Genomic DNA, 19,654 nt, shown 5'->3' with positions numbered 1-19,654 from the left:
ATGGAAAGTATCTGGCTTCACCTGTCATCTTCTACCTTCCCTCACCTTCACCTTATTCCGTCTTTTTCCCCATTCCTTTCCAGTTCTAATGAAGGATCTTGGCCTGAAACATTGACTGTTTATTCCTTTCCATAGATACTGCCTGACCTACTGAGTTCCACCAGCATTTTTAAGTGTTATTCTGAATTTCCAGCATTTGCAGACTCTCTTGTGAGTTGATTCATAAGTTTTTGTATTCCCAACTTACCTACCTGGTCAAATACTTTTTCATTAATTACATATTTAAGAAAACAGGGGAATCACAGCCCCCGCTCTACCAACCTCCAGCCCTCTCCGAGAAGCATCAGCCCAGTATTTTATGTCAAATGTTCCAGTTATATATCTTCTAGATTGTGCATATCTGTGTCTGGAGATAAATATTTACTTCAAAGGGACTCCTGGATGGTCTTGAAGAGTTAGAAATAAAAGGCCAATAAGTGTAAATAGAAAAAGAGGTCAGTTTGTTGCTTGGGAAATGAGGAAGGAAGTGGGAAGTATATTGATGGACAGGAAGTGTTGTCTCTTGAATTAAAGAAGCTAAAACTACATTTGTGTTGTATTCTTATCCAAGTGGCCTCATTCAGGAAATCCACTGAAGGATGAAATAAAACATACAGACAATTTCAAAAATGGAAAATAATTATCACAATTATCTATTTTATTAGGAAAGGTTAGATTCAATAACTTGATTCATTCAAATTATTTTGAATTGAATTAGAATTAAATATTGTTGTCGGATAGGAATGTTACATGTCTGTGTCCATTTAGATTCCAGATGAGAGTTTCTGAAACAGGCATTACTTAGTAAAAGTAGTTCTTCTGAGGAAATTAACTGGAAGAATAAAATCATCTTTAATTATTGCGTTCCTTCAGAAATTCTCATTCACCTTTCACAAGCACATCAGGTATTAACATAATCATCAATTTGCTGAATTATTTATTTTCGGATCACCCATTTCACTGACTCCCTTTTTTTGTAATGACAGAAATTTTAATCAGGATATATTCATTGATGTAAAGTTTCTCCCAAAAATTTAATTTGAGAGTTTTACATGATGAATGTCAAATGTAAAGTTGGTATTATAATTTACAAGGAATTTAATGACTAAAACTTGCTTCTTTCCCTGTCATTTAAAGTTTCCCTATTATTTTGAAGTGGAAGTCCCACTTGACTACATTTTCCAAGTCCCAATCAGTGTTCATTGATAATGGAGTCCTATTCCTGGAGTTCTGTTCTTGTAGAATTCATTTTTTAATTTGGTGTGCTATTAAAATACACTAACCAGGGGGCATTTGGTTTTAAGTTTCCATGCAATCATTTCATGCAGGTTTATCCTTAAGAATTGAATGCAGTAATTGTTACCAAATAATTTCTCCATGGTTACTGACAGCTCGTTATTCAGTAATTGACTAATCTTAAGGTTATTATGCTCGACCCATTGAGAACAACCACCAAGAGTTTCTACTAAATTGCAATAAAGGCTAAAGTTAAATAAAAAAAAAATCTAAATAATAAATGAAATAGTGTTTTCTGGGTTTAGGAGTTTTGTTCTAATTTTATTGATGTCTGACTTTCAGAAAAGATATCAGTTAAACTTGATAGCTCCTAAAAGCAAGTACAGGTGTCATGATTTGGGATCAGCATTGTGTGTCACTTTCGGTGTAGACAGTATGTCAGCATCACTCTGCCTGCTAATTAATGTGTTACAGCACCGAGCCAGTCCTCAGCATCCTTCTGAGTTGCTATATGCCTCAGCAGGGCTCCCAATATTGTGAGATGCAAGCACCACTTAAGGAGGTGGTGAACTGCAGCTACAGCATGTGGCAGCTCTCAAGGAGGGCATACTTCCTGAAGCACAGCCATCTAACACTTTGTTCTTCACTGGTCCTGGCCTTAAGGTTGCAGCTGGAATATCCTGGGCAGATAGGACTTCCTGCTGAGAGCCCTCCTCTCTCCACTGCCTCTTCTGCACTCGTCCAGCACCTTATGCTCTGCCACGTGCCCACCGATCTTTCTTTTTATTTGCATTCAATGCGAAAAGCCTACTAATGCACCCTTGTGTGATAGCAGCCCATTTGTGCATACATATTAAAGCAAGAACAAAATATACCTATCCGTTTACCCCATTGCAATTTGAAACAACTACAGAAAGTGCAAACAAGTTTAGAATCTCTGTAAACAGTCAGAAGAAATCGGCTATCAATTGTTTATAGATAGACGAGCATTTAGTTTCTTAATTGGTAAACCTACTGCTTCTGGGCATGGGTAAAATTTTGAGGAATGAGAAAATCTCAGAACAAAGCTTTGAGCTGTAAAGGAACACTGATTTAATCAAATCTGCACTGTATGCTATAGGCTGCTTGTTCAGTGCTCATTTAGAATAGTCATTCCGCATGTTTTTCCTCTCTCACTAGCAAAGACTCTGGCATTACTCAGCCCATAGTTGTTTGCCCTTGCATCAGATGCCATTTTGTAACTGAAATGGTTGCATCAAATAGAAATATTAATTTTGTATCAGTATGGTTTTTTGTTGCTTTATGAGGCAAAATTTAGAATGGCATTCTCCACTCGAGTGCCCTAAGGGAAGGAAAGTAAATTGCTCAATGCATGGCAGTTCTCAACAACTAACAGATATAACATTATCAGTAGCAGCATTAGCAAATTGATAGGATTTCAAAGGCAATCCTCATGTCCTTGAGGATATTTGCAAGTGCAGGTTGCCATTAATATTGCTCACTTTACCGAGGTTTATGTGTTGACAGAGATCAAAGAATCAATGATGTATGCTGTTAACTTAAGTAGTCAACTTGTTCATAGGTGTTCAGGCCAAGGTTAGAAGGAGGAAAAGGGCCAGGGGAAAGGAGAAGATAGGGCAGGTGCAGTAGAGTAGACTCGATGGACTGAAGGGTGTAATTCTGCTCCTATGTCTTATGGATTGAAGACGGCAGCACTGCGAGAAGAAAGCGCAAGGGGAAAGAAACCGCCCTGAAGCTCAGTGTGATGACAGCGCATGAAGATGAATTGCTTTTTTAAAAGGAATAATTTCTTTTTAGAAAGGGCTTACACTTCTGTGATTACCCCTCTCAGGATGTCCCAAAGCAGTTTACAGTCAAAGACTACTTTTGAAGTATCATCAAAGTGACAGTGTAGAAATTTTGACAGCCAAATATACATAGCAAGAGGAGAAACTAGACGGCAGATGCTGGAATCTGGAGCAGCAAACACATTGCTGGAGAAATCTCGACAGATTGAGCAGCATCTGTGGGAGGAAACAATTTGTCGATGTTTAAGGTTGACATCGAATTTTCCAATTTCAGAGGGAATCATTGCCTCCTGTGTTTTTTTTCCCCCTCAATCTCCTTCCAGTCCACATCTGGTCCTCCCACTTTGGTCCCCTTTCCATCATCCGTCCTCCCTCCAGCCCCCCATGACCTATTTTGACTCTGTCCGCCTTCTGATTTCATCACTTCACTCCTTGAATCACCTTACCTTCTGATTTGCATCTCTCCTTTGACTAATTCCTACAATCATCTTCCTTACTTAGCACATTCCAAATTCTTTGGCTCCTTGAGCCCATCAGACCTCACCACACCTTGGTCCACTGATCACCTTCTGACCCATGTCTCACCAACCCCTCTCCTCTTTATACTGGCTATATTCCCCTTCCACTCTCAGTCTTGATGCAGGACCTCAACTTGAAATGTTAAGTTTCATTCCTCTCATAGATGCTGCTTGACCTGGTATGTTCTTCCAATATATATGGTACAAGCTACTGAACTGCTGGAGGATATACTCATCTATTATGTATATAGTGTGTGTGTGTGTGTGTACACACACGCACACGCACACACACGCACATCACATAATTAGGTACACCTGCTGATATTTATCTAATCAGCCAATCATGTGACAGCAACTTAATGCATAAAAGCATGCAAGCACGGTCAAGAGATTCATTTGTTGTTCAGACCAAATATCAGAATGGGGAAGAAACGTAATCTGAGTGACTTTGACCGTCGAATGATTGTTAGTGGCAAACGGAGTGGTTTGTGTATCTCAGAAACTACTGATCTTCTGAGATTTTCAGGCATAACAGTCCCTGGAGTGTGAAAAACCAAAAAGACATCCACTGCACAGCAGTTCTATGGAGAAAAAACCTTGCTAATGAGAGAGGTCAGAGGAGAATGGTCAGACTAGTTCAAGCTGACAGGAAGGGAACAGTACAGTAACTCAAATAATTACCTTACGAAAAGATAATCTGATTGTTATACTTCTTTTAGTGGGAACTATCTATATCTACAGATCTATCTATCTATATATATTTATATATACATATAATGTGTGTGTATATATATATATATATAATATATATATATATATATATATATATATATATATAGAGAGAGAGAGAGAGAGAGAGATATAGATAGTTCCCACTAAAAGAAGTATAACGATCAGATTTTTTTTTTGCGTCCTCTTTGCAATCTTTAATATTTACCCTTGAAAAGAAAGGGTTCAGTTGAATGTTCCTCAAGTAAACCAGTAACTGCATCCTGTCCCCAACTTCTTTCTTGTTACAAGGTACAAAGTTAAGTGAAAGAGGTAAATTTTCACGTGAGCCTTTGGATTTTGTTTTTTTTTTCAACACTGGTTGGTGCTTCACACTGCTTCAGGGAACAGTGAGGAATACCAAAAGATGATTGGGGAAGTGACCATTTCATTCTGTCCCTATCTAATGGAAGAGAAGTTGAAAATAAAATCTGCCACTTTCCAACAGTGCAAAATGACCCAAATGTTAAGAAAATACCATGCTGAAATCAGGAAATAGTAATTCTTTGTCACAAATGTCAGGAGAAGTGGTTTAATGCCTGAAGTCCGTCTTTCTGAAATGACAAAAAGGTGCCAATGATCCCTTTTATCACTGAGTCCCCGAGGAATAGTATTCTTACCCTTTGCTTTCTTTTCAGCGTAGTAAATGGCTACAAAGCAACAAAATGATTTTATGTCTTTGGCTTGGTTAGGAAATTGGGAGCAGCTTTTTAAAGCTTATTTATAGTCCATCAAGAAAATATGAGCAATATATAAGAATAGTTGTCATTCTGCCAGTCCTGAGGTCGTATCTGTCCTCAAATAGAGGAAATCTATATTTGCAACAACAAAGAAGAAACTTGGTTCCACTGTTCCACACACAAACTGCCAAAGGACATCTGAGGCTCCAGCAGCATTTATGGAGAGAGAAACAGTTGACGTTTCTGGCTGAGTGAGTCCTTCCATCAGCACTGGAAAGAAAGTGGAAAGGGGTTTTACTGTAAGAAAAGGAAAAAAAGCTTCAGCAAAAACTATGCAGCTCATCATTACTTTCAAGGAAGTTTAAATTAAAATATATTACCATTTAGCTCTATTTTTAATGATTACTCTATCGTAATAAAGAAGACCAAGTGGCATTTGGATCCTTCCTCAATTTACATTTTTTTATGTTGCAGATCAACTGGTTTTAGATCAAGATAGAAGAAAGGAAGATTTGACCATCAAGGGTTGATGATTTGCTGTGGCTTTTTATACATAAAAAGATATTCAACTTGTCCCCAGAACTGAAGGCCAAACACATCCACAGGTAAATGAATGCCTCAATTGAACTGCATATATCATATTGTTGATGAAGCACAAGCAATGGTCAGAAGAGTTAATGATCTTGTTGCATTCCTGTTGGCTATGGTTTAATATTTCAAGCTTGATGGGATAATTTTTTTGGACTTTTGATGCAAGTTTGTGCTTTCGCCATGTCTGTAAAGAGTATGTTGGTCAGTCTTGCTATATATGATCTATGAAGGCCAGTGACTAACGCTATCGAACACTGTTCACAAATATTGGACATCCTCACAGAGATTCCTGAAAGCAGCATTATTTTTCAATGTACTGAACTGACCAGCAATATATTCAAGCTTACTTCACCATTCAATCAAGCCAAAACTGGCTTTCAAAGTTGATTTCACCTTCTGCCTTCTCCTCACTATGTTTTGTTTCTTTAGAGCCCAACAATCTATCAGAGTCGAAATTATGCTCATCTTCTCAGCATCCACAGCCCTGCATGTTGGAGATTTCCAAAGCTTGCCAACATTCTGAGTGAACAAATCTCCCTCCTTCCTTAGATGATAACACTTAGCTTGGACTCACCTGCCAGATAAAATACCTTCTCAGCATCTTATTTGCCCAGCCTGCTGAGAATTTTATCTTTTACCACAATTACTTTTTTTTTTGTTCCTAACTCAAGTCAATAAGGACTAGAGAATCAATAAGACATTGAATTTTTTTGCAGGCATGACATGGATTCTGAAAGCTATCTTGTATATTTGCTATGAATGGCAGAATAGAATGGGACTGAACTTACCCAAAAAGTAAAGAGGTAAAGAGTCAAGAAAAAATTTTCAACATTTTACCAAAAAATAAAACTCTCTGTTTAGGCTAAAAGTAGACTGAGACAGAATCAATGAGAGTTCAGACTCAGAAGAAGGTAATACAGCCCATTTTGTCCATGTCAGCCAGAAGTAAACTAGTTTATCCCGCATCTGCTGTGTTGGCTCAAGGCTTGGTGATTAGAGTACTTAGAATGCTACAGTTTTTAAATGCAATGAGTATTTCTGGCTCCACCAATCTGTCAGGATGAGTTGCAGTACCCTACTACAGAAGAGTGAAATATTTTCTGCAGTTCTGTCCAGTAATTCTATCAATTGGTGATGGGAAACAGAAATTGATGTTGGAAGGATGCTTAAATGATTGGAAGTCTGTGACTGGTGGTGTGCCACAAAGATCAGTGCTGGGACTCTTGTTTATGATATTTGTTAACAACTTAGATGTCAGTGTAGGCAGTATAATTAGAAAGCTTGCAGATGTTACCAAGTTGCATCAAAAATAAGAGGGCATGGGTTTAACAGTGAGATCAAGGAGTTTTGAAGGTGATTTCAGGGGAAAGTTCTTTATACTGAAACAAGCTGATATCTGGGAACTTACAGCTTGCGGAAATGGTGGAGGAAGGTGCCATCACTACAATTAAGAGATATTTGGGCTGAGACTGGAATAGAATGATACAGACCTACTTCGAGTATGTGTGCAAAAAGGCTAGCATGGACAAGATGGATGGAAGGACCAATTTCTGTACTGGATGATTCAGTTTCTCTAACAACCTAAATTAATCCATGTCATGCCAGATTTTATGATCTCTGCTGAGGGAAGTAGATCATTGTAGTTCCCTTCCCTTACACTTCTGTAAATTTCTCTTTCCTGTCTATCTTCCCTCCCATAATGATGCATCAGTTGGTCAGCCAAATTACATTAAGTCTGATAAGTTTGACGTCCCTGTTTGTTGCCCCGTAATTGAAAATAGTAAATAAACAGAGCTCATCTTTTCATTGGAGGATGAAAGAGAAAGCGGATATAATATCTCTTTTTGTTTTGTCTTTGAAAAAATAATCCTTACTGTATCATTGATATTTTATCAACGCTGTTGTGTCCATTGGTGTTTCAAAAGTTGATGCAAAAGATCTGTCACTGAAAGGTGTTCTCCAGTTTTAAAGTTGATCATATAATGAAGCTACAGCCTGTAAACCTGGAAGGAGAGAAGCAGGTAACCCTGCATGAAAATGTCAGCAGCCAGCTGGCATCTACTGCTGTGCCCATGCTGAGCTGCAAAAGTTTAGCAGTCTGTGGATGAAGAAGAGATATCTGCTGTGATGTGCAATGAAATTATAAAGTTATTTTCATTTTATGATCTTTTGTCCGTGAGGCACAAGGGAAATCTTTCTCTCAATATATGTTATCTTCATCTACAGAGGAAACTAAAGTTTGTAACGACTTTGTCAATTCAGTGATGTTATTTGCAATGTGAAGTTTTTATATTTAATCAATGAAATCCCTGTGTTTGGTGTAGATGAGCAATGCAAGATAGAGTGTAGGGGGAACTGCAAAACAATTCTTGTTTGTGGATGCAAACACAGGAATACTGTATAATTCAAACAAGAAAATCAGAATTGCACCAACATTAATTGCAGGTATAATTGAAACTAATTTAATGGGATAATTTGAGAATTTTCATCATAGGTTTGACACAGCAAGAGTTCATAACTGCCCCCATACTGTAAGACCATCTTAAGAACCAACCCACCCGCACAAAGTCCTCACTATGCCATTTACATTTACTGTGGTAATCATCTCTGAGTGACATTAAAAATGGTGTTCAATAGTTGTGTACTTTGTATTAAACCCCTGCAAATCTAGATTAAGACAAGACTGAATTTCTTCAATTTGCAGTAAGCAGTGTGTAAAATGTTAATCCTCTTGACCTGAATTGGCTTTATTCCAGTAGTTGAGACCAGCTGCTTCAATATATTATAGTCTGTCAAAGTTTCTGAAGGATTTAGATAAGAACTGGTTGCATATCTGTAGGCTTTGGTTTCTTCTGCATAACTAGAAGTATGGAACTTACCCTCATATTGTTATGATGACATTTGGAATAATATGCAGAGATTTAGTTTCTTCACATAATGGAGGACTTTAGGACTCTGGGAAAGGCTTAGAAGACCTTGAAATAATAATTCCTCTTTATTATTAGATTAGATTTTGAGCAAAGAAGAATTTTGGATCTTAATATTTGTGGGGAGACCAAGAAATTGAGGGTATTGGTGCAATGAGAGGAATACACCACAAGCAATGTTCCCCCTGCTTAGTGTGCACAACAATCTTGTACTAAGCAATCTTTTGCCCAGTGACAACATGTGCACACTGAATTTTACGTATAGAGGTATTTAATTTATTAGCCAGCAAAACACTGTCAATAACAACTTTGGCTTCCTCTGGGTTTGATCATTTTCGCTCTTATTCATTTGCACTCTTGCAAAACATACAGTAAATAGACGGCCTATAGCAGCTATTAAAGGATTTTCTCACTGGAGCTTTTGCACACTGTCCTTTTGTGAGTTGTTTGCTAAATGACACTTTAAAAAGTCAAGTTTCCAAATATCACTCCACTTCTTCTCAGCAAATTCTCCAGCAATTTTTGCATCGTGACAATACACGCTGGTAACATCAATTTCAGTATTGTACATAAATATTTCATATAGCTGCACATTCCTGACCTCACGAACTTTCGGCGTAGCAGTTTCTACTGTTTCATTAAGCCATTCCACTTTAAATGAACGAGCAGTTCTTTTGCGCTTCACGCCCTTTGTTTATTTGGAATCTGACATTGTGAATCAATAATTTCTTCAATAAAAGCAGTATAAATAAACCAGTTCTAAAACCTGCAGATGATCATCACAAACTCCATGTTGTCAACACCGTCTGCATTAGAAACCGGAAAAGGAAATGTGATTGTGTATGATCGTGAAATATTCTTAACATACCATCGAGGTAGAGGGTGACAACCTTTTGTGCACAGTTTAGGTTCCTTTGTGCACTAGTAGCAAAAGATATGTGTGCATGCACACCCGCACACTCTAGAGGGAACATTGATCAGAAGGGCAAAGAATCAAAGGAAGCATGTTTGCATGGATGAAGTCTGCTGAGACTTAAAAAACAAAGAACTGGAGTGAGTGGGTCCTCCTCTGGCTGGAGGATATAAAGAGTGTAGTATCATAGGGATTGGTTCCTAGTCCTCATCTGTTCACTGTGTACAATAATAACTTGGAGGAGAGCACATGAAAGGTTCCAAGGTTGTTGATGTTTTCACAAGTGGAATAGTTACACATAAGGGGATGTAGATTCAGAGTAAGGAGCTGGTCATTTAAAACCAAGGGGAGTAGAAATTTCATCTCTCAGGAGTAGCGAATTTTTGAATTCTCTGCTCTCAGGTATAGTGGAGGTCAGATCATAAGCAAGGAAGTAATGTTGAGACTTTATAAAACACTGGTGAGGCCTCACTTGGAGTATTGTGAGCAGGTTTGGGCCCCTTATGTAGAAAGGACCTGTGGAAACAGTAGAGGGTTCAAAGGAGGTTCGCATAAATGATTATTGGATTGAATGGCTTATCACATGAAGAATGATGGCTCTGGGCCTGTAGTCACTATAATTCAGAAGAATGAGCGGTGATCTCTTTGAAACCTAGTGAATGGTGAAAGGCCTTGATAGAGTGCATATGGAGAGGATGTTTCTGATGGTGGGGAAATCTAAGACCAGAGGACAGAGCCTCAGAATTTCTTGAGCCAGAGAGTGGTGAATCTGTGGAAAGAAGAATTGAGACCAACAATGATCAGATTGACTTTTAGCTGAACGACTCAAATGAAATTTATTTCTTAAGCTTTTTGATCAATTGTTGGCTCTGTTGACAGGTTAGCCTGCTAATGGCTGGGACTTCCAGTGTTGAGTTCAGAACTGAAAGCAATTGTTTTCATCCCTAAAGTGTGCAATGAGTGAGATTCATCAGGGAAAGCAGAAGATAAGGCCACATTTGGCAGAGCAAAAATCTGAGGACCAAGGGACCTGCTCCTTGGGACCCAAGAGGGCTGCTATGAAACACACTGAGCTTCTGGAATTGCCAGTTCTCACTCCCATTTCACCACTGGCAATTTTTAAACTTAAATTGGGATTCTCCTTTCACTATGCAAGACAGAGCATATGAGTGACAGGCTGAATTATATTCAATTCAATTCATACCTGAGATAATCTCCTATATTATCTGCATATCTGCAATGTCTAAGCGGGACTCCACACTTCATTGTTATGGCTGTATACTGAAGCAGAATTGTTGAGGGTATGGTAAAGCCTCAGGCAATAGACATTGATGACCTACTCTCAGATTACCCTGATATCCTATCAAAAGCTGTCAATGGCTGAATACCCTTGATGATTAGAGGCAAGCAGAAACAGTTTTTTAAAACTATTTTTAAAATGATAGCAAATTCAGTTAGAAACACAAAATAGTCATAGAACACTACAACATAGATAGAGGCCCTTTGGCCCATCTAGTCTGTGCCAAACCATTAATCTCCCGTCAGCCTGCATCTGGACCATACCCCTTCATACCCCTCCCATCAATGTACCTATCCAAATTTCTCTTAAATATTGAAACCGACTTTACTTCTACCACTTCCTCTGGCAGCTCATTTCCTACTTTCTCCACCTTCACAGAAGGTTTCCCCTCATGTTCCCCTTAAATATTTCAGATTTAACTCTTAACCCGTGACCTCTAGTTATAGTCTATATAGCCTCAGTATATAGACTAAAACCCCAGTGTATTGACCAAAATATTAACATGATAAAAATCCTGTCACAGAACAACAGATCTCCAATGAAATCAGTACCAAGAAAGCATATTTAGACTTGATTCTCACAAGAATGTACCTTTAGAATAGAGATGAGGAGGTATTTCTTTAGCAAGCGAGTAACGAATCTGGGGAATTCATTGCCACAGACCACAGTGGCTGCCAAGTCATTTGGTATATTTAAAGTTGAGATTTATCAGTTCTTGATTATTAAGGACATCAAAGTTTTTGGGGAGAAGGCAGAAGAATGGGGTTGAGAGGGATAATAAGCTAAGCAAGATGGAATGGTACAGCAGATGCAATGGGCCAAATGGCGTAATGATCCTATGTCTTATTGGCTCATGGTCCTTCGACTAACGAGGGATGTAAAATGACAAGGCAGTTTCAGCACCAGATAAAGAAACTCCTTGATAGATAGAAGAGATAGAATGAGAAGAGGAATAAAGGAACAGATGGAGCAAGCTGGGTGGAGGATAGTATGGAGATTAGAGACAGCTGCTGGAGTGAGATATGCAGGAACACAAAGAGCTATCTTTGGAAGGGAACTGGACAAGCTCCAGATGGATGTTGATTGCCTAACTCTGCTAATGTGAAACTCTGGGAGCTGATTTTGTTGCATTTAGGGATGGGGAGATGTGGTAATGCTGGCAGTAGACTCCCCAATGGAAAGGGAGTAATATCCAGTTGATAGCATGCCAGAATATTATCTGCTGCTGCTTCTCACCTCTTGTATATTCTGATCTATTGACATCAATGGGGGAGAAATTGTGGAGGTGATCACAGTGATGGTCAACATGCTTTTGCTTACTTTGTGCTTGCAATGAAACATACATTTCTATTTCTATCATAGCTGAAAAGGAGAACTAGATAGACCAGATGTTTATTTATATCTCAGTGTTTCATCACTTATCTGGGAAAGGTTCTGAGGGGTCTGGACTGGTCTAGAGCCTTTGGGTATGGCAGCTGCTGGCACTCAGGAGGAGTGTCAGGAAAGCAATAAGCCAACAAGAGTGATAGCTACAGTCTGTGGATGGCCTCTCTCTTGACAAGAGCAAACATTTTGACTGTGGCACGATTTTGAGGCTGCTGGGGAGAGGTTGAGGAGGCAGATGGGGGAAGGGACAAAACAAGGAAGAAGTGGAGAGTAGAGATGAAGAAAAACCTGGGGGACAAAGGAAAGGGGGAAACCAAAGAGAGTTGGATGGACATTAAATATGGACACTTAGAGACTGAAGAAGGGAATGGATAACAGTAGATGTGTACAGGTTGGAGAGAGGTACAAGGAAAAGAATATACACACGTTTAAGTATTTGGATCTGTGTGTTTGTGTGTGTGGTCACAGTTTGTTCATTTATTCACATGGTTGTGCATGCTAAGTCTGTGCTGCAGAGCCTGACATCCTGTTATCTTGAGCTTCTATATCAACAGATCAAGGCAGTGTGATGTAACAGCCACCCTGTGATGAAAGAATTTTCCCACAGTTCTCTACGGAAGCAAGTTATTTTTGATTCCAAGTATCTGCCTAAGAAAAAGAAGGAGGAGAACTTAATTTAGAACAAAACCAGGGAGGCTGAACATCTGTTGATCCTGATGCAGGGTCTCAGCTTGGAACATTGAATGTTTACCCTTTTTACAGATACTGCCTGGCCTGTTGAATTCCTCCAGCATTTTTTGTGTATTGCTTTGATTTCCAGTATCTGCAGATTTTCTCTTGAATCTGAACATCTTGTCAAACAACTACTAGTTTAGCCTCTTTTATTTCCTTTATTTCTTATTTTAATCTTCATTACAGCAGTGACTATTGCTTATACTGTCAAATGAAAATCCCATTTGTTGATATAATTGCCAGCTTTGCCCAGGTGTTCTTTGTCCTTGGGATGCTTGAATAAAATCCTCAATTCAAATAAATTAAAAATATAGCAAATGTATACAACAAAACATGATTTTATTACTATTCCTGCATATAAGATAATCTCTAAAATCTGTTTCACTGATTATCATGCGAGTCACATAAGTGTTTAATCTGATCACCTTTGCTTTGAAGGTCTAGTTATTTTGGCTGAATATTCTTGTTCATAAAGAAGAGGTGAACTTCCAGAAGATAGCTTCCATTCTTTTTAAGGGGGATGACGATCATTTGATCCAGCGTTCTCAGGACTGTGCAATTTATGTGATTTTTGAGCATAATAATGCTGTTACTACTTCTGGAAACTGCTAAACTCTTAATACAATATTAGTGTTTCTTGCATGAATCTGCTCAATTGGGTAGCAGCCCTGATATGTTGTGGGTTGCCATCTCATTATGAATGTGGCTTTGGTTGCCTCACCTTGAAGGTTTTTTTTATTGACCATGGAAAAAAAATGTTTATTCAGCAGGCAAAGCCCAGTTTTCCCAAGACTCAGCTATGCTTGTTAGTGTGAAACCATTAACCCCTGTATGTGCCTGGTTATTCAGCATCAAATTATGAATGCCCAGTTGCTTGACATGGGGAGGATGGAAAATCCAAGGAAAAACAAGCCCATAGTGTAAACAACTGTCGATAGGCAGGTGGAGAATTCCTTTCTGAATTCTGAATCAGCTGTAACTAATTCCAGCGTTTTCTCCCCGATAGCTTTGAATTTCAATTTATTTTCCTTTTGCTCCATTTGAAACTATGAATGATGTGGTATGGACTTAATCCGGAATTATGTTTCAGGTACATGTTGGGGTCTGTCTGTTTCAGATCAGCCTTGGTAATGTGTTCAATGTGCACTCAGGAACATTGCAATTTCTCACTGTTTGCAGCAGTAACAAAAAGAACAAATGTATGCAAGCCATTGCTCAGTGTCTTGGACTGTAAACACCAGACAATTAGTTATAAGAAGAAAGAACCAAAATTAGCTGACTCCTACAGGGAGCTGGGTCACTTCCCAAGGAGCGAAAAAAAGACAGAATGTTGTTTTTCAGCATTTTCTGCTATCACATGCTTACATTTGTACTCTTACTACCCATCCGTGAGTCTGACACGGAAAGAAAAATGGATTTCTGGAAGGGAGCTATTTTCTGTAATTTAACATAATGCTTCAGAGAGGCTTAGGTAATAAATTGAAGACTTTAATCTAATTGAGGGGAATAAATATTCAGTATATTAAAATGTATATAAATATGCAACATAATAGGAGGTAGCAGGTAGTTTTTGGTTTCAATCTATTCAAAAGCTTTCATTCCTTCATCCTTTCCTATTACATAATGGTGCATGTATATTGATATGTGTGATGAAAAAAGACACATGTCTTTGTATGTTGTTATGGAAATAGACACAGGCAAACAATTTCTAGACAAACATGTTCTATATTTTGAATAATATAAGCTTGGTCATGATTTAAAAGAATGGAATTTCATCATGAATTACAGGTAAATAAGACTCAGTTCTGCCACTTATCTTTAATAAAAATTATTTTGTTATTTTATGAATGGAATGACATAAGACTTGGATTATATTTTTGTATCTCAGATGTGTTTACTGAATGCAGTCCTACCACAACGTTTTGTGTTAATATATTCTTCCCTTGGAAATGCATCACTGAGATATTCCCATACAAATTACAAATTACAACAGGAGATAGAAAAGGCATGTCAAAAAGGCAATGTCATGATAATCACTGGGGATTTTAACATGAAACTGGATTGGGAAAACCATGTCAGTATTGGACCTCAAAAGAGAGAATTTGTAGAATGTCTAAGGGATGGCTTTTTAGAACAGCTTGTTGTTGAGCCCACTAGGGGATCGGATGTGCTGGATTGGGTGTTGTGCAATGATCCGGAGGTGATAAGAGAGCTTAAGTTTAAGGAACCCTTAGGGAACAGTGATCACAATATGATTGAGTTCACATTGAAATTAGAGAGGGAAAAAAATAAAACCCAATGTGTCAGTATTTCAGTGGAATAAAGGAAATTACAATGGCATGAGAGGTGAACTGGCCAAAGTTGAAGGAAAAGGGACACTAGCAGGAAGGACAGCAGAGCAGCAATGGCTGGAGTTTCTGTGAAAAATGAGGGAAGTGCAAGACAGATATATTCCAAATAAGAAAAAAAAATTCAAAGGGAAAAAGGACGCTACCGTGGTTGACGAGTGAAATCAGAGCCAAAGTAAAAGCAAAAGAGAGGGCATACGAGGAAGCTGAAGCTAGTTGGAAGATAGGAGATTCGGAAGCTTTTAAAAATTTGCAGAAGGAAACTAAGAAGATCATTAGGAAGGAAAAGATGAATTATGAAAGGAAGCTGGTGACTAATACCAAAGAAGATAGGGTAAAAGAGAGTCGAGGCTAGATATAGGACCAATACAAAATGACGCTGGAAATATTCTAATGAGAGGTGCAGAGATGGCAGAAGAACTGAATGCGTATTTTGCATCAGTCTTCACAGTGGAAGATGTCTGCAGTATACTGGACATTCAAGAGTGTTAGGGAAGTGAAGTATGTGTAGCAAAAATTATGACTGAGAAGGTGCTCAGGAAGCTTAATGGTCTGAGGGTGGATAAATCTGCTGGACCTGATGGAATGCACCCTCGAGTTCTGAAGTAAGCAGCTGGAGAGATTGCGGAGGCATTAACGATGATCTTTCAAGAATCGATAGATTCTGGCATTGTACCAGATGATTGGAAAATTGCAAATGTTACTCCGCTATTTAAGAAGGGTGGGAGACAGCAGAAAGGAAACTATAGACCTCTTAGCCTGATATCAGTGTTGGGGAAGTTGTTGGAATCGATTGCTAGGAATGAGATTATGGAGTACCTGGAGGCACGTGACAAGGTAGGCCAAAGCCAGCATGGTTTCCTGAAAGGGAAATCCTGCCTGACAAACCTACTGCAATTCTTTGAGGAAACTGCAAGCAGGGTAGACAAAGGAAATGCAGCAAACGTGGTGTACTTAGATTTTCAGAAGGCCTTTGGTAAGGTGCCGCACATGAGGCTGCTTAGCAAGATAAGAGCCCATGGAATTACAGGGAAGTTACTAGCATAGGCGGAGTATTGGCTGGATGGCAGAAAACAAAGAGTGGGAATAAAATGATCCTATTCTGGCTGGCTGCCGGTTACCAGTGGAGTTCCTAAGGGGTCTGTATTGGAACCACTGCTTTTTACGATGTATGTCAATAATTTGGATTACTGTTGAGGAAACAGAGTGCTTGCAGAGGGACTTAGATAGTATAGGGGAATGGGAAAATAACTGGCAAAAGAAATATAATGTTGGAAAGTGTATGGTCATGCACTTTGGTGGAAGAAATAAGCAGACAGACTATTATTTAGATAGGGAGAGAATTCAAAATGCAGAGATGCAAAGGGACTTGGAAGTACTTGTGCAAGATACCCTAAAGGTTAGCCTCCAGGTTGAGTCGATAGTGAAGAAGACAAAAGCATTGTTGGCATTCATTTCTAGAGTAAAGAATATAAGAGCAGGGATGTGATGTTGAGGCTCTATAAGGCACTTATGAGACCACACTTGGAGTATTGTGTGCAGTTTCAGGCTCCTTATTTTAGAAAGGATATACTGACATTGGAGATGGTTCAGAGAAGATTCACAGGAATGATTCCAGGGATTAGAGGGTTACTGAATGAGGAACATCTGGCAGCTCTTGAGCTGTATTCCCTGGACCTCAGGAGAGTGATCAGGGATCTCATAGAAACATTCCAAGTGTTAAAAGGCCTGAACAGATTAAATATGGCAAAGTTATTTCCCATGGTAGGGGATTCTAGGACAAGAGGCCACGACTTCAGGATTGAAGGACGTCCATTTAGAACCGAGATGTGGAGAAATTACTTTAGTCAGAGTGGTAAATCTGTGGAATTTGTTGCCACCAGTTACTGTGGAGGTAATGTCATTGGGTGTATTCAAGGCTGAGATAGATTGGTTCTTGATTAGCCAGGGCATCAAAAGGTATGAGGTGAAGACAGGGGAGTTGGAATGACTGGAAGAATTGGATCAGCCCAGGGTTGAATGGCGGAACACACTCAATGGGCCGAATGGCCTACTTCTGCTTCTATATCTTATGGTCTTATAATAACAAAATTGGTGAATGATCTGGATGCAGTCTCTGTTTCTCAGTAGAAATCTAATGTCACTTGCACTGATAACAACTAAGACCATTCAACTACCTTAGTAACCAGATTTTAAAGGAAAATTAAATTGTGTTTGACAGTCAGCACAAACTTGAAGAGCTGAACAACCTCTTTCCATGCCATATGATTATCAATGAAACCATGACCATCGAAATATGTCACCGCAGCAAGCTTTATTCTATATTGGTACCCAACAAAGGGGTTATGAATCAGACAAGGATCTAAGAAAACAGGCCAAAATTAGAAATCCAGTGAAACTTTTTTTAAAATGCATTTTCTACAACACTACAAACAAAAAAACCCCAAAAACAAAATAGGAAATTAGTACAGTGCAAGATAAACGTACAATAGTAATATAATACAAAATAAAATAATTGAAAAAGCACCCAAGTTGAAGTCATGTAAAGTTAGTGTCCACCCCCAACCTCACAAAAAAAACTCCAGACCAACCAAAACAAAATGTAGAAAATATAAATCAGAACATTCAAACCCCTAAAACTGTAAATACAATTGAAAACAGAAGATAATAATGCCTACTACCAAAAAAAAGCTGAAAGCAAGGGACTGAAAAAAAAACGTAATTAAAAGGAAAGTTATGAAAATACTCAATAAAAGGTCCCCAGACCTTATGAAACTTTATATCCGAATTAAGAATTGAATAATGAATTTTTTCAAGGTCTAAACAGAACATGATATCGTTAAGCCATTGAGCATGCGTGGGTGGGGCAACATCTCTCCATCTAAGAAGAATTAGACATCTAGCCAGGAGAGAAGCAAAAGATAATATTCGACATTTAGTCAAACTCAAGCGTATATCTGTCTCACCCAAGAAACCAAACAGAGCAATTAAAGGGTTAGGTTCTAAGTGGCGATTCAGAATACAGGATAAGGTTATAAAAACATCTCTCCAAAATTTCTCTAGACTAGGACAGGTCCAATACATATGAATAAGAGAAGCCTCGCCACTTTTGCATTTATCACAAAGAGGACTAATATTAGGGTAAAATCGAGATAGTTTAGATTTGGATATATGGGCCCTATGAACAATCTTAAACTGTAAAAGACAGTGGCGAGCACAAACAGAAGTTGAATTAACCGATTTGAGAATCAAGTCCCAAACCTCATCAGATAAAGGGATATTTAAGTCATGCTCCCAAGCCATTCTGATTTTATCCAAAGGGGCACGCCATGAGGATACTAATTTATCATGAATAAAAGATATTAAGCCTTTACCCAATGGATTAATAGAAAGAAATAAGTCCATAGCATTTTTCTCGGGCATTTCAGGGAATTTGGGAAATAAAGGATTGATAAAATGTCTAATTTGGAGATATCTAAAGAAATGGGCATTAGGTAGACTGAACTTAGCAGAGAGCTGTTGAAAGGATGCGAAGCGATTATCGATAAAAAGATCTTCAAAATACCTAATACCCTTTCTATACCAATCATAAAATGTTGAATCATACATAGTAGGTAGAAAAAGATGATTATGTAAAATAGGACTAGAAAGGGAAAAACCATAAAAACCATAAAATTTCCTAAACTGGGCCCATATTCGCAAAGTATGTCTAACAAGAGGATTAACAATTAGTCTAGACAAAGTAGGCCATTCAATTAGTCTAGACAAATCCAGTGAAACTTGGATGTGTAACATAGGAAACTTGGCAAATAATTTCTACACAGTAAAATGGCAATGTCATATATAATTTTCATTTGACTGAAGTTATTTGAGGAGGAATAAATATTACCCTACATGCCCAGAGGCAAATGTGATAGATGACCAAAAGCTTATTCATAGATGGGACTCAAGAGAGGAATGGCCTGAGGCTTTTGAAGCTGAAGACCTGCCCTCTGGGGACTGAAGGGAGGAATGGCCTAGGGCTTCTGAAGCTGAAGACCTGCCCTCCAGCTGTGGAGAGATTAAAGCTGGGTGCACACCGAACTAGAAGACTACAGGGATATGAAAAAATAATAGTCATTTATTTGTAAAAACTGAAAGAGAATTTAAAACACTGAAATTGCTTAACGAGGAGTCAAGCACAGCTCTGGGGCAACAGTGGCCGTTCTGTCAAGGGATGGTAATAGAGTTTAAGAGGTTGAATCATAAATATTGTCCTATTCCTAGAGAATTGGTATCTTACCTTCTACTGCATAATTTTCAAAGAAGACTATTGTCAGACTACAGAAAACATTTTTTTATTGTATTATGTTTAGAAACAGTTTTAACCTAATATATTACAGAAAATAATTAAGGTTAGGTTAAACGC

The 19,654-nt window shown here is 38.4% G+C and overlaps 1 protein-coding gene across 9 annotated transcripts in view; it reads left to right on the top strand.

Moving 5' to 3' along the window:
- tenm2a (teneurin transmembrane protein 2a) overlaps positions 1–19,654 on the top strand; it is a 2,964,155-nt gene that overhangs the window by 1,128,976 nt on the left and 1,815,525 nt on the right. For all 9 annotated transcript variants that reach the window (XM_073067293.1, XM_073067288.1, XM_073067292.1 and 6 more), the window contains one exon: positions 5,524–5,654. The gene's annotated coding sequence lies outside the window, so the exon portion shown is untranslated. The remainder of the gene's footprint in view (positions 1–5,523; positions 5,655–19,654) is intronic.

The sequence above is a fragment of the Hemitrygon akajei genome, chromosome 15 (genome assembly GCF_048418815.1).
Source record: "Hemitrygon akajei chromosome 15, sHemAka1.3, whole genome shotgun sequence".
Taxonomy (NCBI): Eukaryota; Metazoa; Chordata; class Chondrichthyes; order Myliobatiformes; family Dasyatidae; genus Hemitrygon; species Hemitrygon akajei.
Note: the sequence above shows the minus strand (reverse complement) of the source record. Positions and strands in the feature narration are given on the sequence as shown.